General features: G+C 41.4%; 2 long non-coding RNA genes across 5 annotated transcripts in view; both read left to right on the plus strand.

The window, feature by feature from the left end:
* Nucleotides 1–26013, plus strand: part of LOC117069625 — a 72807-nt gene that overhangs the window by 15091 nt on the left and 31703 nt on the right. The gene's annotated exons all lie outside the window — the stretch shown is intronic.
* Nucleotides 7500–24864, plus strand: LOC117069626. The gene is made up of 3 exons (XR_004431606.1): nt 7500–7612; nt 13618–13707; nt 24661–24864. It is a non-coding gene; the product is annotated as an uncharacterized LOC117069626 (long non-coding RNA).

Consider the following 26013-nt stretch of genomic DNA (forward strand, 5'->3'; position numbering starts at 1 on the left):
TTCTGGATATGAGCCTTTTGTCAGATGGATAGATTGCAAAAATTTTCTCCCATTCTGTAGGTTGCCTGTTGACTCTGATGATAGTTTCTTTTGCTTTGCAGAAGCTCTTTAGTTTAATTAGATCCCATTTGTCAATTTTGGCTTTTGTTGCCATTGCTTTTGGTGTTTTAGTTATGAAGCCTTTGCCCATGCCTATGTCCTGAATGGTATTACCTAGGTTTTTTTGTAGGGTTTTTATGGTTTTAGGTTTTACGTTTAAGTCTTCAATCCATCTTGAGTTAATTTTTGCATAAGGTATAAGGAAGGGGTCCAGTTTCAGTTTTCTGCATATGGCTAGCCAGTTTTCCCAACACCATTTATTAAACTGAAAATCCTTTCCCCATTGCTTGTTTTTCTCAGGTTTGTCAAATACCAAATGGTTGTAGATGTATAGTGTTATTTCTGAGGCCTCTGTTCTGTTCCAGTGGTCTACATATCTGTTTTGGTACCAGTACCATGCTGTTTTGGTTACTGTAGCCTTGTAGGATAGTTTGAAATCAGGTAGCGTGATGCCTCCAGCTTTGTTCTTTTTGCTTAGGATTGTCTTGGCTATATGGGCTCTGTTTTGGTTTCATATGAAATTTAAAGTAGTTTTTCTAATTCTGTGAAGAAAGTCAATGGTAGCTTGATGGGGATAGCATTGAATCTATATAAATTACTTTGGGCAGTATGGCCATTTTCACGATACTGATTCTTCCTATCCATGAGCATGGAATGTTTTTCCATTTGTTTGTGTCCTCTCTTATTTCCTTGAGCAGTGGTTTGTAGTTCTCCTTGAAGAGGTCCTTCACATACCTTGTAAGTTGTATTCCTAGGTATTTGATTCTCTTTGTAGCAATTGTGAATGAGAATTCACTCACGATTTGACTCTCTGTCTATTATTTGGTATATAGGAATGCTTTTGATTTTTGCACATTGATTTTGTATCCTGAAACTTTGCTGAAGTTGCTTATCAGTTTAAGGGGATATTGGACTGAGACGGTGGGGTTTTCTAAATATACAATCATGTCATCTGCAAATAGAGACAATTTGATTTCCTCTATTCCTATTTGAATACTCTTTATTTCTTTCTCGTGCGTGATTGCCCTGGCCAGGAGTTCCAATACTATGTTGAATAGGAGTGGTGAGAGAGGGCATCGTTATCTTGTGCTGGTTTTCAAAGAAAATGCTTCCAATTTTTGCCCACTCAGTGATATTGGCTGTGGGTTTGTCTTAAATCGCTCTTATTATTTTCAGATACGTTCTATCAATACCTAGTTTATTGACATTTTTTAGCATAAAGGGTGTTGAATTTTATCAAAGGCCTTTTCTGCATCTATTGAGATAATCATGTGGTTTTTGTCATTGGTTCTGTTTATGTGATGGATTACATTTACTGAGTTGCGTATGTTGAACCAAGCCTGCATCCCAGGGATGAAGCCGACTTGATCATGGTGGATAAGCCTTTTGATGTGCTGCTGGATTTGGCATTTGGAAGAGTTAATATTTTTAACTCATCCAAAACCCAACTTTGGGTATTTTTGGTCCTTTTTCCTCCCAACTGGAGGAAAGAATGAAAACCAAAGGTATCACCCAAGCTATACTATTTTCCCTTCTCCCTTTAGCCAGAATGTCTGAAAATAGCCTGGTGATCCAGTGAGTGGGTCTCCTTTCCTGGGGAAGGATCAATTATTTTAAAATTCTGTCAGTAACTTTTAACTCACAACACTCGGCAGCCCCTCTGCTGTTTAATATCATGGGTAACTTTACAACCTTCCAGCCATTAGGGGTTTGTCACCTTAATTCTGTCCCTTCCTTTAATCAAAGAATGCATTTGTCATATTTCATTGAGTCAGAGTTGGTCTAGGGAATCCCACTTTTGACATGAAATGTATGTCAAGGAGGTCCCTAAGACCACCTCCAGATTTGAGGATTCGCTAGGATTGTCAGGACTCAGTATGCAGTTGCACGCATGGCTAGGAATTGTTAGAGTGAAAAGGATACCGAGCAAATCAGCAAAAAGAAAGGGTCACGGGGCAAAGTCTGGAGGAAACTAGGTTCAAACATCCACGCATCCTCTCTCAGGGGAGTCACACAGGATGTGCTTAATTCCCCAAGCAATGGGTTGTGACAACACGTGTGCAACTGATACCAACAGGAGACAGGGAAATACTGGGTAGAAGAGGGCAGTTCCCTGGCAAAGGCCCCACCCTCAAGCCTGAATACCCACAGCCCTAAATGGGAACAGGCATTCCTGTTTTTGCACCCAAAAGTTGCCTTTTGGCCCTCCACGCCCCCCTATCCTGTACCCATATAAACCCCAAATCCCCGGCTCCAGAAAGAGACTAGAAGATGATCAGAGAGCGGAAAGATGGCAGAATGATGCAGCAGAGAGAAAAGAAAGAGCATCTGAATGCCGAGAGGAGTTCCACTGGGGTTGGTGGGAGAGGAGATTGGCTACCGGGTGGCCGAACTCCAGGGGAAGATCATCTTCCCACTTCATCCCACTTGTAGCTCCCCATCTGTCCCACTGAGAACCACCTCCACCACTCAATAAAACCTCTGCTTTCACCTTCCTTCAAGTCTGTGTGTGACCCCGTTCTTCCAGGATAGTGGACAAGGTCTCAGGATATAGAAAGCTGTTATGTTGGCCCTCTGCCCTTTCAAAAAGGCAGAGGGTCTACTGAGCTGATTAACACTTAAGTTGTCCACGGACAGCAACGCTAAAAGAGTGCACTGTAACACACACCCACTTGGGCTCCTGCACCTGTCCATCTGCGTGCTCCCCCTCCTGTCAGGGGTTTGAGCAGCCGTGGTGACCGAACAGATGAGCCACACCCCTGTTGCCATCTGCAAGGGGGGTCAGGGAACTCTCCCATCTCAAAACGTTGTCTATCAGGGAAACTCATTAGAGACTCGGTGACCAGGCTTTCTAGTGGGGGCTGATCATGCAGGCACCTTTGCCTGGCATGTACTAAAATTTCAGACTCCCAGAAGGAAGACAGATCTTCAGGATAAAATTATTGTTTACACAAAATGTTTACATACAGTGAGCCTTTCTTATCAGAGATAGTTATCTCACTCCAAATTCAAGTTTCCAGATATCAGCCAAGGGCAATCTTGCAAGTGGCTTTTCTAAGGACAGCAGTATCAGGCTTGCTATGCTTTTTTCTGCACAACATGATGTAGCAAAAGGTTCAAAAAGTTTTTGCCCCATCAAGCTTGTCCTTGTTTCCCTCTTCTGTTATGATGAGAAAAACATGCCTGGTGTAGTCCACTTATCTGAGGAGGAATATATGACATATAGGAAATAAAGCTGGGTCTCCAGCAGACCTCAGTCAAAATCAACCAACAACCCTAGGCATTCTCTGTACGTGAGGAGCTCAGCTGAGATAGGTAGAGCTGTCCAGCTGAGTCCAGCTTAGGTAAGCTGACCCTCAGTCAATCCTTAGCTGACCCTTACTTCTGTGAGAATAATTGTTTTAAGCCATTGTGTTTTGGGGTGGTTTGTGGCAGTAGCTAAATGATACACTAATTTAACACTCCCAATAGCACTATGAGGTAAATATTATTATTATTATTTTTGAGACAGGTTCTTACTCTGTCACCCAGGCTGGAGTGCAGTGGCATGATCTCAACTTACTGCAAATTCTGCCTCCTGGGCTCAAGCGATTCTCCTGCCTCATTCTCCAGAGTAGCTGGGACTATAGGCATGTGCCACCACGCCCAGCTATTTTTTGTTCTTTTTTCCCTGCAGAGACAGGATTTCACCATTGTTGCCCAGGCTAGTCTTGAACTCCTGGGCTCAAGCGATCTGCCTGCCTCGGTCTCCCAAAGTGCTGGGATTACAGACTGGAGCCACTGTGCTTGGCTGAGGTAAATATTATGAAATTCATTTTAGAGATGAGGAAACTGAGAAAATCAAAGAGGGAAATTAAGGTCCCACTTATCCAAAGTCCCACAACTTCTAAGTGGAAGGACCAGGATCTGAAGGCAGAATTTCGGCTCCAGAGTCTGCATGCCTAACAATTGCTTTATGCCATCTTGGAGCTTTGGCTGGAACTGGGAGAATGGCAAAGCCTCAGGTAAGAATAGGCACATCTTGCAAGGAAAGTGGTTGGGAGGCCAGCAAGCAAAAACGGAAATATGTGTTAGAGAATCATGAAGAATCATGTTAACGCTTTCCTCTCCTACCTTTGTTTTGAATGTCATGTTGTGAAGGCAAGCTTTGAGATCTCAGGGGAAATGTGGAAAAGAAACCTCAGAATCATGTTCAGAAAACCCTGATGATGATGATAATTAATAGAGATTGGGCATCTGCTAAGTGGTGGACACTGCTGAGCACTTGTGGTAATCACTGGTGCTATCCAAAAATACCTTCAGTTTTTCTCCAGGGCCCACAGTAGAATTTCACTTTCTTGCTTTCTGGAAGTAGAGATGGCCAACTGATTAACTTTAGTCTAGGGTCAGCAAACTACATTCTCTAGCCTGTAGGCTACGAATGGTTTCTACCTTTTTAACAGCATTTTTAAAAAAAAAAAAAAGTATGTGAAAGAGACCACATGTGGTTACAAAGCTGAAACTTTTTACTCTCTGGCCCTTGACAGAGAAAGTTTGTTAATCCCTGTTCTAGTCAATACACTGACAGTGGAGGTGGCATGTGTCACATCCAGATGGAAGTTTTTAAGGGCCAGCATATGATTTTTCCACTTTCTCTTTTCTTCTGTCCTAGTTACAGAGAGAGGATCTCAGTCTGGAGTGAGGATGATGCAGGTGGAGCCTTTACCTGACCTGCTGTGGACATGCAGTATGATAAAGGCATAACGTTATTGTAATTTTAAATCACTGAGACTTTTCCTTTTATTACTGAGGCATACCTAGACTATCCTTACTGATATAGCACTTTACAGACATTTAATCCACACAACTGCCCTATAAGATATTATACCCTTCTTTTGAACTTTATCCTGAATCAGATAACTTAAAACACATGAACACCACCATACTCCATATCATCATCATATCTCTTGTAGACTATTGTCATAGCACCTGATGGCTTTTTTTTTTTTTTTTTTTTGAGACGGAGTCTTGCTCTGTCGCCCAGGCTGGAGTGTAGTGGCTCTATCTCAGCTCACCGCAACCTCTGCCTCCTGGGTTCAAGTGAGTCTCCTGGCTCAGCCTCCTGAGTAGCTGGGATTACAGGCACGCACTACCACACCCAGCTAATTTTTGTATTTTTAGTAGAGACGGGGTTTCACCATGTTGGTCAGGTTGGTCTCGAACTCCTGAGCCTCAGCCTCCCAAAGTGCTGGGATTACAGGCATGAGTCACCACGTCTGGCTTCCTGATGGCCTTTCTGATGACATTCCTGCCTCTTATAGACTGTTCTTGTCAGTCAGAGACATCTTTTAAGAATTGTAATAGATGATTCCGGGATTTCATTTCTGGCAATGATTGGCTAGGTAGTTTGGATAAGTCTTCCCACTTAATACAACTAGGGAAGCTGGATAAAAATATTTTAAAAAATGTTTCAAGGCATCAGAGAGCTACCAGGGAAGTGACAAATTACAGGGCAAAGATCTGGGAGGGGAGAGGAATGCAGAGATGTGGGTCTGGCATTTGGGGCTATTTGCCCCTAATGACTGCTTTTAATTCTGAAAGTGGAGCTTCTATGGACTCACAGAGACAGCAGATAAAAAACTGAGTTCAGGGCTTGTTGAAAAGGAGGGTCTTGATAAGTATCCAAGGCTTTCAACTGGGACTCCAAAGGGCCATACCCTAGGAGTAAGAGTGAATGAAAATAGACCAGTTTCCAGAGGATCTGAAGCCAACTCTGAATCATCTCAGTCCCTATTTGCCTTAAGATAATCTGAAATGGCTAAAACACCACAAATCAGCCTTGATTTATGATTTTATTGGTAGTCTAGATCCGGGTTTCTGAACGTCAGCAGTACTGACATTCTGGACCAGGTAATTCTTTGCTCTGAGGGGCTGACCTGTGTATTGGAGGAGGTTTATTAGCATCCCTGGCCTTTACCCACCAGATTCCAATAGAACCTTCTCAGTCATAACAATAAAAATGGCCATTGCCAAATGTCACCAGGAGGGCAAAAGGCAGATTTAATTTATAGTGTGCTATACCTCTAGCTGTTACGTTGTGAATAGCACCAAAATGTTGAGGAAATGTTCTCTTAGTATTTGACAAGTCTTATCCTATTCAGCGAACTTTGCTCGTCATTGATGAATGAATGCAATTCTTTGTTGTTTCACTTTTGTCTTGCTCATTAACATAAAAGAATGCGCCAGTCAACATTCATGCTACAACTACACCCGTCCATCACTTAAAAGCATACAAAAGTTTGGCAAAAATCAACAAAAACATTTTATGAGAATCAATTGGCTATATGAAATTTACAATGAGGAGTATTTGTAAATTCTATTATTACTTATAAATTAATTATTCATTTCACAGAATTTTTGGATTGTTGGCTCTCTCTTTTGTGGTTGTTTGCTGTTACTTTATTAATTTCTGTTTTTTTTTTTTTTGAGACAGAATTTCACTCTTATTGCCAGGCTGGAGTGCAATGGCATGATCTCGGCTCACTGCAACCTCTGCCTCCTGGATTCAAGCGATTCTCCTGCCTTAGCCTCCCGAGTTGCTGGGATTACAGGCGCCCGCCTGTAATTTTTTGTACGCCCAGCTAATTTTTTGTATTTTTAGTAGAGACGGGGGTTCACCATGTTGGTCAGGCTGGTCTTGAACTCCTGACCTGGGGTGAATTTCTGTTTATTATTTCATTTCTTCTTTTTGCTTGGTTTTTTTTTTTTTTTTTTGACAGAATCTTGTTCTATCACCCAGGCTGGAGTGCAGTGGTGCAATCTTGGTTCACTGCAAGCAGCCTTGACCTCCTGGGCTCAAATGATCCTCCCACCTCAGCCTCCTGAGTAGTTGGGACCACAGGTGTACACCACCACACTTAGCTATTTTTCTGTATTTTTAGTAGAGATGGGGTCTCGCCATGTTGCCCAGGCTGGTCTTGAACCCTTGAGCTCAAGCAATCTGCCCGCTTCGGCCTCCCAAAGTGCTGGGATAATAGGCGTCAGCCACCTACTGATTTGTTTTTCTAAGACCACCAGAGCGGGCACAAAAGAACCAGCGAGTAGGCAAGTGTAGGAGCAAAACTGCAAGTTTATTTCAGTCACCTAAGGTGTGGGGAAGAGGTCTGTCGGCCTCCAGCAAAGAAGGCCGACAGAGTCGGTGGGAGTGGGGGGGGGCGCTCTCCGACGGAGTTCCTACAGTCCTGACATCCCGACAGGAGTGGAGGACTGAGGAAGGCCCCGCGTGGCGTCCCTCCAGAGCGGCTTTTCTAGGAATGGGAGGGCAATAGGCGGGGCTCGGGCGTGTCAGGAGGCGTTCCACAGGTGCGACCAGGTAAATCTTGGTCTCTTCGGATTGACGTCACCTGGCGCATGCCCAGTTGGTCTGCACCTTCCCGGGCGCCGGCTGCATTTTCGCGCGCGCAGGAAAAGTTGATGAAGAAGAACCCGGAAGTGCACCATCTTGCCACCTTTCGTCCAAACACGTACCTGACTGGTTGGTTTTAATTTTTTATTCTTTAACTTCTTGAGACAGATGCTATATTAGTTATTTATTACTGTGTAACAAGTTACCTGAAAGCTTAGCAGTTAAGAAAAATGTAATCATTTATTCATTTCCTTTTTCATCAATCTTGTTCTATTTTCCTCTTTTTTTTCGAATTTTTTGTTCTTTTCCTCGTTCTCTTTCTGTCTCCCTCCCTTCTCACCTTTCCTTCCTCTGCTTAATTGCTTCAAATATGGGATTGAAATAAATTAAAGACCAAAGCATGGATGGTAAATTGATGGCCAACAGGCTGAATCTGGTCAGCACATCTCAGGAGCTTGTACAGTGTTCTAATCACTGGAAAAGTCTACATTAAAAAAAAGGGGGGGAGGTGGCTGGGTTTGTTGGATTATACCTGTAGTCCCAGCACTTTGGGAGGCTGAGGCAGGAGGATTACTTGAAGCCAGGAGTTCAAGACCAATCTGAACAACAAAGCAAGACCCCATCTCTACCAAAAAAAAAAAAAAAATTAGCCAGACATGGTGGCATGCACCTGAAGTTCTAGCTTACTCAGGAGCTCAGGAGGTCAAGGTGGGAGGATCACTTGAGCCCAGGAGTTTGAGGCTGCAGTGAGCAATAGTCACAACACTCCAGCCTGGGTGACAGAGTCATACCCTGTCTCTCTTAAAAAAAAAAAAAAAAAAAAAAGCAGGGAGCATGCAGGTGGGGTGGGGTAGATTTCTCTTAAAAAAATCTGATGTCACAGCAAAGGGTCTGTTTTCCCAGATGGAAACAATAAGCCAGAGCTACTTTCTTTAATTCTCTCTTTTTCATTCCTTGAAAGGCCATTAGACCTCTTTTAGGCCAAATTATTTGTCCATAAGCTTCATCACTCCCTATCGCCATATACAATCTTATCTCACTTAATTCTGTTCTGTTCAATGTCCCATGGGTATTGAAGTTTGAGGCTTTTGAAATAAAATTGTATAATCTTCACTTTTTAAATTAACAGGGGGAGTTCCTCCTCTTCAAAAACAGCCACCCTCCAACAGAAACAACTGATACAAGAAAATAAAACCAAAACTGAAGGCAACACCATAGTTAATCAAGCAACCCCTCTTTTTATGTGGCATAGTCACATCTCTCGTTATTCTTGTGAGTGGGGGTATAGGAAAGGAGGCAGGGATTGGTCTACAGACTGGTTAGTTCTGTTAGTTCTCCACAGTGGGTGGCCAGTGGCCATGGGATTATTATGGAGCAGAGGGCCCACCACTTTCTGAATACCTCCTTATACATCTTCTTCAGGCCAGATATAAATTGTATTAGTCAGGGTTCTCTAGAAAGCAGAACCAATAGCAGATACACCCACATACACATACACATACACTCTATCTATCTATCTATCTATCTATCTATCTATCTGCCTACCTACCTACCTACCAATCTATCTATTAATTGATCAAGATATTTAGGTTAAGGAATTGGCTAATATAATTATGGAAGCTTGGAGGTCTACATTCTGCAGGGCGGGCTGGCAGGCTGGAGACCCATAAGAGCTGACACTGCAGTTCAAGTCCAAAGGACGCCTGCTGCAGAATTCCCTTTTGCCTGGTCAGTCTTTTGTTCTATCCAGGCCTTCAACTGATTGGATGAGGCCCAACTACATATGCAGAGCAATCTGCTTTAATCAAAGTCCACTGTTTTACATGTAAATCTCATGCAAAACACTCTCACAGAAGCATCTAGAATAATGTTTGACCAAATATCTGGGTCCCATGGCCCAGCCAAGACCACACATAAAATTGGCCGTCACAGGCATGTTAAATTTTGATTCATCTATTCACTCAGTACATTTTTTGTACAGAGTCTCACTCTGTCTCCCAGGCTGGAGTGCAGTGGCGCGACCTCGGTTCATGGCAACTGTCACTTCCTAGGTTCAAGAGATTCCCCTGCCTCAGCCTCCCGAGTAGCTGGGATTACAGGTGCCTGCCACCATGCCCAGATAACTTTTGTATTTTTAGTAGAGATGGGATTTCATGATGTTGGCCAGGCTGGTCTCAAACTCCTGACCTCAGGTGATCTACCTGCCTCAGCCTCCCAAAGTGCTGGGATTACAGGCATGAGCCACCACGCCTGGCTTCACTCAGTAAATATTTATGAGCACCATCTATACCCCAGGTACTATTCAATGTGCTGGGAATACTGAAGTGAATAAAATAGACAAGATCGCTGCTTTTGTTTGGGTTCACATGCTCTTTCTTGGGAGTGATAGTCAGGTGGTGGTATGTGTTATGGAAAAAAATTAAAACAAAGTGGGGCCTGATGAGGATGTTATTCTAGATAGGAAAGTCAGAAAAGGCATCTCTGCGATGTCATTTGAGAAGCACCTGAATGAAGAGAGGGAGTGAGCCATGTGAATATTTAGGGGAAGAGTTTTCAATTTCAAGAGTAAGGAGGTGCAAAGGGTGGATGTGTCTGAGGAACAGCAAGGAGGCCAGTGTGGGAGGAGCTGACTGGGGGAGCAGGACAGGGGGAGGAGGGGAAACAGGACCTTGTGGGGGCTTAAGAAGTTCTTATGTTGAAGGATCCAAGAAGAGGGTCCAGGTAAATGAATTCACACCTCTGTGTGACACAGGAGACAAGTCCTTTCTGGGTGGGCTTCAGGATGTTGGGTACTCCCTCACTCTCTGACTCTCACCTTCTCCCCATTCTCCCAGGGTTGGCTCCCCAGGTTTTCTTTTCATTCTTCATCATCAGGTGTCTGCTCATTTCCTCAGAACCTACTGTCTCCCCAACCCCACTCCCAGTGATGAAGGAAATCCCAGTCCCTTAGAGTCTCGTGCAAATTCTGCCACCTCTGGTATCAGCAGGATGTGAGCAGAGTCCCAATCTGTTCTAGCTCCTACTGACTCTGCAGAGAGGGGAGGACCAGCTCTGGTCCCACGGTAGGAAGGAGGTGGGGGCTAGGGTAAACCAGGGGTATTTCAGCTTCCATTTGTTCTCTCCACAGGCAGGGTTTGCCCAGGTTTTCTCTTTAGCCCATGACAAACACATTTCACCTCTGTGTTGTAGCTGTTGTTGTTGTTGTTGTTTTTCTGTTTAGTCCAGGGTTTGGCAAACTACAGCTGATGAGGCAAAATGCACAGGCCTGTTTTTGTCAAGCTTCACATGCTTTTCTGCTGGTATTATCGATGGCTGCTTTTGCACTACAACAATAGTGATGAGTCGTTGCAACAGAGACTTTATGTCTGGGAAGCCTGAAATATTTACTATCTGACTCTCTACAGAAAAATTTTGCCTACCCCTGGTCTAGTCTCTGAGAGAAATATGTATTTCTTCTAATAACATATTTTTAAGTCTACTTGCAAAGCAGTGATTCTGGCCTATGGTGCTATAGTGCCCTCTTCTGCTTGGCTTGGCCCCTTCATCATGGAGGGTCTCCCGTGAACAGACAAGGCCTCTGGCTGAGCCATCTGGTTAGATGGCATCATAGTCACCTGGTTGGCCTCTAATCCCCAAGATTCTCTCCTGAGAGGACTCAGAGGGGAGGGTTAAGTTCAGCCTGCCATACTTGTAGTCTTCAGTTAAATTTTTGGTATATGACTCATGGCTGTTAACAGAAATGTATGTGTCCAAAACAATGTAGAAGATTTTTCACACTACCAGAGAGGAAAGTGTTAACACATGTTCATAGACCAGTGAGTCTGTTGAGAAGTGCTCAAGGAGAAATTAAACATCATTCCTATCCATAGTTGTACTTGGATGTGTGTTTTACTACTAGATCCATATTTTAAAACTATTTTAATATTAATGCGAATGGATTTGACATGTGTTAGGTAGAGAAGGCTGGAGTCTTAGAGTTGAATGTAATTTGGAGGGAACACACTTCCTCATTCTTGACATACCAAGTTTAAGAATTTCTCACATGATGCTGGGCGTGGTGGTGCGTTTCTATAGCCCCAGCTACCTGGGACGCAGAGTCGGGAGGATTGCTTGAATTCAGGAGTTTGAAGTGGCAGTGAGCTATGATGGCACCAGGGCACTCGAGCCTGGGTGACAGAGTAAGACCCTATCTCTAAAACAATAGAAGAATTTCTCTTGTGATGACCATCAGATGTAGTACCTGAGGTCTGCAGTAGACCTATGTTGTTTCCCCATTGCTTCTCCCTTTGGTGAATTGCCCCTCCCTTATTTCACGTGGTCTTGTTGGGCACATGGTTAGGACTCACTCGTAAATGTACCCTATTTGTCTGGTCATAGTTATGGGTCCAGGGAAGGCATGTGACCCAAGCTGCAGTATGTGCTTTAGTGGCTGGTGCTCTCACTTTCTTCTTTACCTTCCTAAGCTTTCTGCTTTACCCCAAGATGATGCTGAGTTCTAATTTGCTCTAATTGGAGTAGATTGTAAAATTTACTTAAAATATTCCTTAAATTTGAAAAATTCTATTTTATTTTATAATAGGAATAAATTGTGTTTTTATAACAATATCACTCGTCCCACTTACTCTACTGTGATGTGGCTTGCCATTCCCCATCAAGAGGTGGAGTCCAATACTCTCTTCTTAAATATGGGCTGGCCCTAGTGACTAGTTCACCTAGTAGAATGCAGCACAAGGGACAGTTAATAGGATCGATAAATTTTCATACCCGTGTAACCAGCACCCAGATCAAGAAATGGAACATTCCCAACACCCAGAGCCTCCTTTGTGTCCCCATCCACTAGCCCCTTCCTAGGGTGACGTGTATTTTCTCTCCTGACGCCATGGCTTAATTTTGTTTGTTTGCAAATTCTTTCTACATGGAATCTTTTGTGTCTGGCTTCTTTTGCTTCACTTTATGTTAGTGAGATTCATTGATGTTGTTGTGTGTGGTTGTACTTGTTTGTCCTCATGGCAGTATTCCATTGTATGAATACACCATAAATTATTCATCTACTCTACTGTTGGGTCATTTCCAGTTTGGGGCTATTATGAATAGTGCTGCTATAAACATTCCTGTCTGTGTCTTTTGGTAAACATATCGTATACATTGCTGTTGGGTATATAACAAGAGCGGAAGTGCGTGTGTTCATCTTTTAGTCAATACTGCCAAACAGTTTTCCAAAGAGGTTATATGAATTCACATTCCCACTAGCACTGTGTTAGAATTCTAGCTCAATATCTTTGCCTGTGTAGTGTCTGTGTTTTCACTTTAGCTATTTAGTGAGTGAGCTATTTTGTTTCAAAGCAGCATTTAATTTCAAATGGTTGAAAGACTAACCAGTTGAATATTAGAATCAGTAAATGACATTCTTTAAGAGATAGTAAAAGCCCACAATTTTTAGGACTTTTTAGAAAATGTTTCTATGTTACATGTTGATTAACCATGTGTAAATATTTTGCTGCATTATTTTATAAATGCACATATAATTGCAATGTGTATATTTTGGGAGTATGTGCTTACTCTAGACCATACTAATATAAACTGAGTGGCTCCAAATTAAGAAGGTTCTCTAATTACACTGTGATGAAAGAAATATTACTTAAGTTTTCCAAACATCACAGGTTGGGAATGAAATTAAAGTCACAGTTAATATCCTTTATAAAATATTATTTCTCTGTTCACTATGTGAAACTGCAGCCTCTCTCTACTCCTCATAACAGTTCATTGAGTCCTCCAGGATGGCCTCTGTATCCTCTAAGATATAAAAGCAAGGCACCTTCCATCTTCTGGCTCTCCTTTGCTGGGGTAAAGTCTCAGGTCAGTGCCCAAGCCCACCAATGTCCCACTCTACTGCAATGCCAGCTGCACCTTCTTTGTTGCTGCTGACATTGCTGGCACAGGATTTTGCTGGTCCTGCGGAAATTTTAACAAAACAGCTCTTTTTAGTTTCACCTGCTTATAAGATCCATGACATCTGGATCAGAGGACGCTGGGGCTGGCTACCACTGGGAGGCACCAAGACTCTTCCCTCCCCTCTGGCCCTGTCTTGATGTCACTGTACCCAATTTGTGTGCTTTGACTTTCTCTTCCCTTAGGGTGAGTTACTTCCCAGGAGTCCTCTGGCCTATCCTGTAAACAAGCCTAGCAAGATTACCTCACCCTCTGCCAGCTGTGCCCAGGCCTGGGTGAGTCTTGAGAGCTTGGTCTCAAGCTGAGGCTGACTGTGTGTCTGCATCGGCATGGGTTACTCAGTTCTGGTTTATGACTGTTGTACCGGCATAATTATTAACAGCTCTCCCTTTCACTCTTGCAAGCCTCCTGCTTTGAGTGGTTAATTATATAGGGTCACCCTCTCTCAAGCCATCTTTAGGAAAACGTTACAGAAGTAAAACAATCAACAACATGTTTTAGAATAGTCGAGAAATACACTATGTAGAGAAGAATTTTGACCTCCGATGGCTGGAGTGAGCATTGCAGTAATCTCCTAGCCTGCAGGTCCTGCCTTACCTCTCAGCCCCTAGCTGGCAGGTACTTGGCTCCATCTACAGGCTCTGCTCTGCTGTGGCCGAAGACTATTTCTTCCTTTCTCACGAAGGAGCTCCAGTGATTTAGATCACAAGAGATCACAAGAGGGGACTGAAGGAGTTGGGGTAGGACGCTCTGAAACCTGCCAGAGGTTAATCATTGTGGTGGTGGGTCCCCCCCATACCCTTGTGCCCAGCTTTCCTAACCTGGCTTCGTCTGTGTTCCTGAGACAGTTTCTGTTTCATTGGTTTCCTAGTTCCTAATGGGCCCTAACGGTCTCTTGCCATTTCCTCCAATCCTCGGCCTGCCTTGGACCTGGACTCTGGCTCCTGACCTCAGTGACATGGGGTCTGCCATCCACTGCATCTCTCTTCACATGGCCTGCCTTACTCTGTTGTCTCTCCCTCTTCCCCAAAGTGCAGTTTGCTCTTTTTGGAAGCCATGCTGTAACCTCTAGTACTTGCATGTAGGGTTTCCACCAGGAAAGCAAGGTGCTCTAGCAGAAAGGGCGAGTCTCTGAACTCAAAAGACCTGATTCAAGTCCTGTTTCAGCAATTAGCCACGTGTCCTTGGATGAATCACCTAGATACCTAACCGGAATGATAATCCCCTCATCTGCAGCAGGTAGAATGAAATTGCCACTTGAAAATGGATGAACTGACTTCTGAACTCTGAGGATTTCCTACTGAGTTTGTTTGGTATCAATCAGTTGACTGGGGCTGGGTTAATCTTTGGGAAAGTCAGATTTCTGAACTTGAGGAACTAAGGTTGTATGTCGAGGATGCTGGGATAATCAGCTTGGAACTAACATGATTCCCACCTTAATTTTAGGGGAAAGTTCAGCCAGCTTCGGAAGCTGGGCTATTCACCTATCCAATTGCTCCATGCCCAGACAGGTCTTGAATCAGACAACTCTCACAGGAGAGTGTAACTGGCATCTTTTCCCCATCTTATCGTGTTGGTTTTAGGAATGAGATGAGATTGGGTAGATAAATTTGCCAGGAATGGAGAAAGGCCTGATACTCTTAAATCTCTAACTTTCAGGAATACTTAGTTCGTTTTATCTTATTTTATTTATTATTCATTTATTTATTTTTTGAGACAGGGTCTTGCTCTGTCATCCAGCCTGGAGTGCATTAGCACAGTCATGACTCACTACAGCTTCAACCTCCCAATCTCAAGCGATCCTCCCACCTCAGTCTTCCGAGTAGGTGAGACACAGGCACGTGCCACCACGCATGGCTAATTTTTAATTTTTAATTTTTTGTGGAGACAAGGTTTCACCATGTTGTCCAGGCTGGTCTTGAACTTCTGGGCTCAGGCAATCTGCCCACCTTGGCCTCCCAAAGGTCTGCATTTACAGGCATGAGCCACTGTGCCCAGCACTTAGTTCTGTTTAAATATAATCTAAAATAAGGAGAAAGAGCCTTATTTTCATCACTTCATACTGAAGTACATTCAGAATGAGTTGAGACCCCATATATTATAAGCATCCATATTAATGACCAAAAATATAAAACAGAAATGGCAAGGCCATCCAAATAGTAGTTCTTTTCTTCCTGGAATGGGAGATGGCAGCCGAGAAAAGCAGGATTTCAGTAAACATCTCCCTCTTGTGCAGAAATCCCCAGTCCGGGATTCAAATCTGATTAAGTGAGTCAGGCTTACATTTATTACCGTATATTACAAACATTTTTCAGCATTCAGAAGTGAGTGGTGTCTCTGTGGATTTGGCCAGTTCCTGGCAATTATGCACTTGGCTGCTAGTGCAAACCAGCATGCCAAATGCCTGGAATGACGATCCATGTCTGAGCAGCTTTCAGTCTGGGAAGGATGTTGTCCAAACACCACGTTCCTTCCCAAGGTGGCCAAATCCTGGTTACAGTTCTGTCGTTTAAATCTATGTATCCTGAAACTTAACCAGAAAAGATATGGCCATATACCTTTGTCCCTTTCAGCTTCCGCAGAAAACACCTGGGGGAAATTGCATTGATTTTGCAGCGTCTGGCAGCTGCTTAGTCCAGAAGTAGTTTCGTGCCTAGTGCCTTAATCAGAAAATCACATTCTGAACATAATCTGTCGGGTGGATTATTAGAAAACACTAATTCTTTCAGAGACTAAGTCTGGAAGCCTGGTGAAATGCCAACTGAATGATGACATTCTTTTTCTGAAATACCCTTCCAGCTTTATTTGCATGGGTATTAGCCAACCGGTCCAAATTGTAGCTGATTCACACTTGTTTGCACTTCAGAAAACAGCCCTGGATTAGAAAAAGAGTCTATCTTTTGGCATGCCCTGTATAGCAGTGGGTGCTGGTAGAACAAAAAAATTTTAATGAAATTTACCAAGGACTGTCTTGGTATACAATTGGCCCTCTGTCTCCACTGGTTTTGCATCCACAGAGTCAACCAACCATGGATTGAAAATATAGTATTTGTGGGATGCGGAACCCACATATATGGGGGGCCAACTTTTCCTATCACTGGGTTCTACAGGGCTGGCTGTGGAACGTGAGCACTTTAGTATCGGCTGGGGGTGATGGTGGTGGAGGTGGGGGTAGGGTGTCTTTGAACCAATCCCTTTCAGATACCAAGGGATGACTGTATATGGAGAGGACTAAAATGTATGCTCAATGAGGTGGGAATTTGGTCTGTTTACTATCTGTTGAATGAATAAATAAGCTTGTGAGGCTGAGGCAGAAGGATGGCTTGACCACAGGAGTTCAAGACCAACCCAGGCAACACAGCAAGACCCCTGTCTTAAAAAATAATGATGAAAAATAAATAAATAAGCAAATGGGTAATTATAAACCTACCCTCTTCTTAATTACATAGTAAATATCATCTTGTCCATTTCTTATTTCCCTTTATATTTCTCACTTTCTTTTTATTCAATTTAGATAGAAGGCAGTTAAAAGTCTTTCTCTATGAAATAGGCAAATGGAAAGTGAAAACACCTTGACTAGGGTCCTGTGCCCACTTGTCAGTCTTTTCGCTTATCCCCCACTTCCTCCCATGAACTTTGCCACTGTCTTCAAGAAGTAGCCCCACTCCCCTGCTTTCTCAGCAGGTGGCCTGGCCTCCTATCTGCCCCTAGCAACACTCGTGTTTTTTCCTCTAGTCCAAATGAGGCATCTCTTCTATAATGGAAACGCCTTCTCTTCTGTGGAACGTTGCAGTGTTAGTTACTCCTGTCTCCTCTGCTTTTTCTTCAGTATTGGCTTTTCAGAGTCCATAGAAGAGCTCAAGTCTCTCCAATATTAAAATAAAAAACACACAAAAGCACAAAAACAAAAACAGAACAACCGCCACACCCCCAAACCAAAAGAAAATCCTACCTAGCCCCATATCACTTTTACGTTCACAGCCCAGTTTCTCAGTAGAAAGATCTATATTCAGAGACTATTTTCTTACTTCTTTTTTATCCTGTGTAAAATTAAGTAAGAAAAATATTATTTTTCCAGAAGGAAAATATAAAATTAGAAAATCAGAACTATGTCTCTCCTTTAAGAATAGAAACATATTTTTTCCCTTGCTAACTAGATTTCTTAGGGTAAGAATATAAATCCCAAATCAGATTGCATTTTGTTTTGACAACAAAGGAGAAAAGCACAAGAACAATCTTTTACTGTAAGACTTGTTTATAATCTAAGAAGCACTAGATGCAATTCCACATGATTCCCTTTCCTAGTTCCTTTCCTCAGATGGTCCTCTGACTGTCCTGCAGGTCCTTTGCTGGGCTGTCTCCTAACTCCACATGCTTGTCTTATTGCTCCTGTGGTTTCAGCTGCCAGCCATCCAGAGAATTTCTAATCACCACCTCTGGCCGTTCTCTGTCTTCTGAGTTTCAGACTCATGTATACAAACACCTCCATCCTGATGATCCCTGAGCAGTAAAAATCAACATGTACAAGACTGAACTTAGTGCCTCTTTCTTAAACTTGCCTCTCCTCCATATCTCTGTAGCCCCACACCTGAGAGTCATCGTAGCTCTTCCTTCCCCATCACTGTCTGTGTTTAATTGGTGATTTAGTATTGCCTTTTCAGCTTTTTCATACTTCCTGTTTTGGCCTCCTTCTGTCCATTCCCATGGTGATGGCTCCAGTTCAGACCTTATTATTTTTCCTCCTTTGAGTTTTCCACCTGCCTGCTTCCTTCTGGTCATATACTTCTCCAATGCCTTCTCCATGTGTATATTTTGATGATGTTGAAGGGATCACTTTAAAATGCATATCTGATCATCTCACTTCCCTGTTGAATATTCCTTACTAGCTCCCCAATGCCCAGAGGATAAAGCTAAAATCTTTAGCATAGCATAAAAGATTAAAGTTTGTTACTTGTTCTCCCTTTCTCAACTACGTGTCTTAGCTTTCTCAGGGATCTCAGACTCAAAGGTCTACAGTGGAGGGTATAATGGTGACTAGGTGGGGCTGCTGTGAACTAGAGGATTCATAATCCCATTGAAAAGGGTGAACCGTTGCTACAGATCAGATTTTCTCTTCAACATTCACATGTTGAAATCCCAATCCTTGATTTGATGGCATTAGGAGGTAGGGCTTTTGGTAGGTGATTAAGTCATAAGGATGGAGCTCTTACAAATGGAATTTTTACCATTATAAAAGAGACCCTAGAGTCCCTTTGTCCCTTCCACCATGTGAGGCACAGCTAGAAGATGGCCCTCTGTGAATAAGGAAATGAGCCTCCACTAGACACTGAATCGGAGTGCCTTGATCTTGGACTTCTCATCTTCCAGAATTATGAGAAGTAAATGTCTGTCGTTTAAGCTACAGTCTACAGTGCTTTGTTATAGCAGCCTGAATGAACCAAGACAGCCACTCTTGGGCTGCAGCCAATTACTGGTGAGTGGGAATTTGGGCTTAGTGTGGCCAAAGTAACAACTTCTTTTTTCATGAGAAGCTGGATTTTTACATCAAACTTTCTGTTTACTAAGTGTTAGAAACTAATTTTAAAACATTAAAACTCATTTTTTATTTTGAGACAGAGTCTCACTGTGTCACTCAGGCTGGAGTGCAGTGGTGTAATCTCGGCTCACTGCAACCTCTGCCTCCTGGGTTCAAGGGATTCTCCTGCCTCAGCCTCCTGCATAGCTGGGATTACAGGTGCCCGCCACCATGCCCAGCTAATTTTTGTATTTTTAGTAGTGACGGGGTTTCACCATGTTGACCAGGCTGGTCTTGAACTCCTGACTTTGTGACCTGCCTGCCTCAGCCTCCCAAAGTGCTGGGATTACAGGTGTGAGCCACCGTGCCCAGCCAATCATTGTGTTTTTAAATGTTCATTATTAAAGTGAAAAAGAAAAACAAACGTATAACCTGTACACCAAATTAAACATGTCTGTGTAAGATTATGCAAGATTGATGCCCATGTCTATAAGTTCTTCCTGAATTCTGATTCTTAATCATGTGGAATTGCTTCTGGTACCCTACCTATGTACTACACCTCCTCACCTTTGTTTTTGCTGGCTTTCTCTGTTTGGAATGCCCTCTCTCTTCCTCACACTCCTTCCATCCCACTCTTACTCTTATCCCAAACATATGGTAAGGATTTTGAAATGTATCTGTATTTGTCAAGACTCCTCTCATGGGAGGAAGATTGGAGGAAGATGGTGGAGAACTCTTCAGCAATTTTCCCCCCACAGAAACATCAATTTGAACGACCACCTACACATGAAAATACCTTCCCAAGAGTAAGGAAACCAGTTGAGAGATTACAGTACCTCGTTGCAGCACAATAATAAGAAAAGATGCATTGAAGTGGGTAGGAAGAACAGTTTTACATTACACGTGTTATTCTTTCTCCAAGGCCAGGCAGCATAGTGCAGAGACAGATATCATTCACTTGGGAGAAAGAGAGGGAAGTGAGCACAGGACTTTGCCTGGAATCCAATGCCAGGTCCATAACAATAAAACCCAGCACTGAGAAGGCTCCTTGTGGCCCCAGACTCTAGACTGGTACCTAAGGATGAAGCCTTTAGATCCACCCCAGTCCCAAGCAGGACCACACAGCCCAAGGCTTCAGGCTTGTGTGGTAGACTTGATCTTTGGCCTACACCACTGCTGAGCAAACATCAGTGGCTCCATGCTTTGATTAGCCTTCAGTGTCTGGCAGCCCTCAGTGTCCCTGGGTGTCTGGTGTATACCAGTGCAATGCTTTTTACAGCAGGTCCTGGGCTTCTGGCCATAGCAGGCACTAGAGTTCTGATGCACCCCAGTGCTGTCCCTGATGCAGGGCTTTTCCAAACAAAACCAGTCACTGAAAGCTGGAATAAGTACCTATTTCTTCAAATATGCTGACATTGGTGCACAGCCACAAGGCTCAAGAACAATTAGGAAAACGTGAGATCCCAAATGGACAAAATGAGATGCCAATGACTAGGTGTTAAAGAAATGAAGATGTATGAACAACCTGACAAAGAATTCAAAATAACTCTTTTAATGAAACTCTTTGACTTCAAAACAATACAGAGAAACATTTCAATGAAATGAGGAAAATAATAAGTGACCAGAATAAGAAATGCAATAAACAGCATCAGTAGCAGAACTGATTAAGCAGAAGAAAGAATCTGCGAACTCAAAGATAGGTTATTTGAAAATATACAGTCAGAGGAGAAAAAAAGAATAAAAAAGAATGAAGAAGGCTTATTTTTTTTTCTTTTTTTTGAGATGGAGTTTCGTTCTTGTTGCCCAGGCTGGAGTGCAATGGTGTGATCTTGTTTCACCGCAACTTCCGCCTCCCGGGTTCAAGCGATTCTCCTGCCTCAGCCTCTTGAGTAGCTGGGATTACAGGCATGCGCCACCACACTGGCTAATGTTATATTTTCAGTAGAGACGGGGTTTCTCCATGTTGGTCAGGCTGGTCTTGAACTCCCGACCTCAGGTGATCCACCTGCCTTGGCCTCCCAAAGTGCTGGGATTATAGGCATGAGCCACCATGCCCGGCAAGTTTATGGGATTTATGGAACAGCACCAAAAGAGCAAATATTCAAGTAATAGTTAAAGAAGGAGAAGAGAAAAATAAAGGAGTAGAAAGCCTATTTAAAGAGATATTAGCAGAAAATTTTCCAAACCAAAATGTGGTATGTATACATAATAAAGAAAGGTGCAAGTATCCAGGTACAAGAAGGTCAGTGGTCTCCAATCAGGTTCAATGCAAATTAGACTACCCCAAGACATTATACTAAAACTAAAAAACCAAAGACAAAGAGAGAATCCTGAAAGCAGCAAGAGATAAGAGGTAAATAACATAAAAGGGAGTTGCAATATGACTTGCAGCAGACTTCTCAGCAGAAACCTTAAAGGGCAGGCGAGAGTGGGATGATATATTCAAAGTACTGAGGGAAAAGAATTGTCAACGAAGAATAATATACTCAGCAAATCTGTTCTTCAGAAATGAAGTAGAAATAAAGACTTTTCCAGACAAGTAAGAGCTGAGGGAGTTCATCATCACCAGACTTGTCTTAACAAGAAATGCTAAAGAGGAGTTCCTCAAGCTAAAGGAAAATGATGCTAATGAGTAACACAAAAACCTCGGAAAGTATAAAACTGACTGGTAAAAGTACCAGTCAAATTTAGAATACTGTAATTGTGGTATACAAATTATGTATTTATTTATTATGAAGGTTAAAAGACAAAACTATTAAAAATAATAATAGCTACAATAATTCGTTAAGGAATATGCAATTTAAAATGATATAAACTGTGACATCAAAAATTCAAAATGTGGGAGTGGGGAACTGGAGTAAAAGGCCAAAGTCTTTTGAAGTGGAATAAAGTTAAGTTGTTATCAGCTTAAAATAACCCAGTATAACTATAAGATGTTGAGCATTTTTTCATATATCTGTTTGTTATTTGTATATCTTCTTCTGAGAAATATCTGTTTAGGTCCTTTGCCCATTTTTAATTGGGTTATTGTTTTCTTGCTATTGAGTTGTTTAAGTTTCTACATATTTTGGATATTAACCCCTTATTAGATGTATAGTTTGTAATTTTTTTCTCCCATTCTGTAGGTTGTCTCTTCACTCTGTTTATTGTTTCCTTTGTTGTGCAGAAGCTTTTTAATGTAATGTGTCCATTTGTCTAAAAAAAAAATAGGAATAAATTTAACCAAGGAGGTAAAAGGTCTGAAAACTACAAAGCATCACTCAAAGAAATTCAATAGGACACAAATAAATGGAAAGATATCTGTGTTCATGGATTGAACAAACTAATAGTGATAAAATGTCCATACTACCCAAAATATCCTACAGATTCAACACAGTATCTATCAACATAACAAAGATATTTTTCACAGAAATTGAGAAAACAATCCTAAAATTTGTACAGAATCACAAAAGACCCTGAATAGCCAAAACAATTTTGAGCAAAAAGAACAAAGCTGAAGGCATTGCACTACCTGGCTTCAAAATATACTACAAACCAAAACAACATAGTACTGGCATAAAAACAGACACATAGACAAATGGAATAGAGTGGGAAGTTCAGAAACAAATACATGCTTTTACAGCCAACTGATTTTTAAGAAATGCACCAAGAACACACAATGGGGAAAGGGCAGTCTCTTCAATAAAGAGTGCTGGGAAAACTGGATATCCACATGCTGAATGAAATTAGACTTTTATTTAATACCACAGGCAAAAATAATCTCAAAATGGATTAAAGACTTCAATGTAAGACCTGAAACTATGAAACTACTAAAAGAAAACATAGGGGAAAATCTCCATGACATTGGTCTAGGCAATGATTTTAAAAGTATGACCCCAAAAGCACAGGTGACAAAGCAAAAATAGACAAATGGAATTACATTAAATTAAAAAGCTTCTGCACAACAAAGGAAACAATAAACAGAGTGAAGAGACAACCTATAGAATGGGAGAAAAATTTGTAAACTATATCTCTAATAAGGGGTTAACATCCAAAATATATAGAAACTCAAACAACTCAGTAGCAATAAAACCAATAACCCAATTAAAAATGGGCAAAGGACCTGAACAGACATTTCTCAAAAGAAGATATACAAATAACCAACAGGTATGTGAAAAAAAGCTCAACATCACTAATTATCAGGGAAATGCAAATTAAAACCCCAATGAGATACTACCTTACCCTGTTAGAATGGCTATTATCAAAGAGACAAAAGGTAACAAGTGTTGAGAATGTATAAAAGAGAACCCTCATGCCCTATTATTGGTGGAAATCTAAATTAGTGTAGTCATTATGGAAAACAGAATAGAGGTTCCTCAAAAAATTAAAAACAGAACCATCATATTATCCAGCAATCCCACTACTGGATATATATTTAAAGAAAATCAAATCAGCCTGTCAAACAGACATCTGCACTCCCATGTTTATTGCAGCATTATTCACAATAGCCAAGATATGGAATCAACCTAAGTATCTGTCAATGAATGAAAGGGTTTAAAAATGTGGTATACATACACAATGGAATTCTATTCATCATAAAAGAGAAGAAACCCTGTCATTTGCAACAACATGGATGAATCTGGAGAACATTATGTTAAATAAAATAAGCCAGGTACAGAAATACAAATACTACATGATCTCATTCATATGTGAAATATGAGAAAGGTAGTCTCATAGAGGTAGAGAATATAATGGTGGTTACCAGGATCTGAGGTGGTTGGAGGAGCAGGGGATACAAAATTTCAGTTAGGTAGGATGAATAAGTTTAAGATATCCATTGTATGATATGGTGACTATAGTTAATATATTCTTGAATAATGTTAAAAGAGTGAATTTAAAGTGTTTTCACCACAAAACTTATACCTATGTGAGATAATGCATATTACTTAACTAAAGGTAGTATTCCACAATGTGTATATACCTCAAAACAATGTGTTTTACATGGTAAATACAAATAATTTTACCTGTCAACTTAACAAAAATTTTTAAAAACTTTCAACTCATAAGTCCCTAATCTCTAAAGCATTTCCTAACATTCCTTTACTCCACTTTAGGGAGAACCAGCTCTTTCCTTTGCACTCCAACAGAGTCTGTGGAATTTTTCTTTCCATGATGCACACTCTAAGACTCTAAGCTCCAAGAAGACAGGTTTTACGTCTTAGTTATCCACTTATCCTCCAGGCCTAGCACAGTGATTGGCACATAGTAGGCATTCAATACATTTTTGTTGAATGAATAAACTAGATGGTAGTCATTTGCCAAGATGTATGCTTTCTAAAATTGGGACTCACTATAATTTTTATTCAAAAAAATGCCAAAATGGTATTTTATAGCTGAAAACTTAATATCATTCCAAGATCCTCATAAATATTGATGGTGTTTTTGGGAGCTAATCTCCAGTGATGGTCCCCACTGAAACGTGCCTCCTAGTATTCATGTGTAGTTCCCCACCCTTGAGTCTGGGCTGGCCCTGTGACTTGCTTTTTGACCAATAAAATGAGGTGGAAATGATGCTGTATGACTTCCGGGGCTGGGTCAGGTCTTACAGCCTCTATCCAAGCCTCCTGGAATGCTTGCTCTTGGGATACTCCTTCTGGGATCCCAGCTACTGTGCTGGGTGGAGCTCAGGTTACATGAAGAGGCCACATGTAGACTATGTGATGTGCTTTCCCAGACTGCTGCTGGGCTCTTGGCCAACAATCAGCTTCAACTGTCACCACAGGAGTGAGGCACAGTGAACATCAGGCCCACTGAGCCTTCAGACTGAAACTCACTTCACCATTTGACTGCAACATGACGTCCCTGGATGAGAACCATCCGGCTGAGCCCATTCAACCTTCAGAATTATGGGAGATAATAAAATTATGTTTTAAGCCAATAAGTTTTGGAGTGGTTTGTTAAGCAGCAATGGATCACCAGAACACCTTCAAAGTGAATAAAATATGCTTGAAATTATTAAGTCAGGATAGTTTAAATTGTCTGGTTACAATTGACTTTGGAGTTCTGTGCTACATTATTTCACAAATAACCTGCTTGACCTCATGCCTCGATGATTGCTTTTAAGTGCACAGTTTCCTTTATTTAGAGAGTTAGTATTGATATAGTTACATATTTATCTTTAAAAATCTTAGTTAAGTTCTCTAACACATTCATACACACCAAACCCTTAAACAGTGAATAACAGGATGATGAAAAATGATGGTATAAATTCCATTCCATAGTAACCAGTAAATTTTTATTTTATTGGATTGAAACTAAAAAAAAATCTTTTTATGATCCTATTAGCAGTCATTTTCTAGTAAAATAATCTGTGGCAGGGTTTAGTCAGTAATATTTATTTCACTTCTCTCTGTTGGATAGTTCTCTCTCTCCCTCCATTTAGAAATTAAACTCTAATTTACATACAGTAAAATCATGCTTATTTGTATATAGTTTTATAAACCATATGCAAAATTATTCAAACGTATAGTTTCTACATTTGACTAATATAGACAGCTGTGTAACTACTGCAACAATCAAGATACAGAATAATTCCATCATCTCCGAAAGTAGTCCTGTGCCCCTTTGTAGTCAAGTCTCTTCCCACCCCCTGGCTACCACTGATTAAAAAAAATAATTTATTGAAGTGAAATTCATATAACATAAAGCTAACCATTTTAAAGTGAACAATTCTGTGACATTTAATACATTCACAGTGTTGTGCAACACTACCCTACCCCTGTCTAGTTTGAAAACATTTCCATTACTTCAAAGTAAAATTCCTTACAGTATTCTCCCTCTTCCTTGCAACTATCAATCTGTATTCTGTCTATGGATTTATCTAGTCTGGATATTTTATACAGATGGAATCATACAATATGTGACCTTTTATATCTGGCTTCTTTAACTTAGCATAATGTTTTCATGGTTCATCCACATTGTAGCATGCATCAGTACTTCATTCTTTTTCATGGCTGAATAATATTCCATGGTATGTATAAAATCTGTATTATTTTTGTCCCTATAATTTTGCCTTTGTAAGAGTGTC

The sequence above is a fragment of the Trachypithecus francoisi genome, unplaced genomic scaffold (genome assembly GCF_009764315.1).
Source record: "Trachypithecus francoisi isolate TF-2019V2 unplaced genomic scaffold, Tfra_2.0 Lachesis_group3, whole genome shotgun sequence".
Taxonomy (NCBI): domain Eukaryota; kingdom Metazoa; phylum Chordata; class Mammalia; order Primates; family Cercopithecidae; genus Trachypithecus; species Trachypithecus francoisi.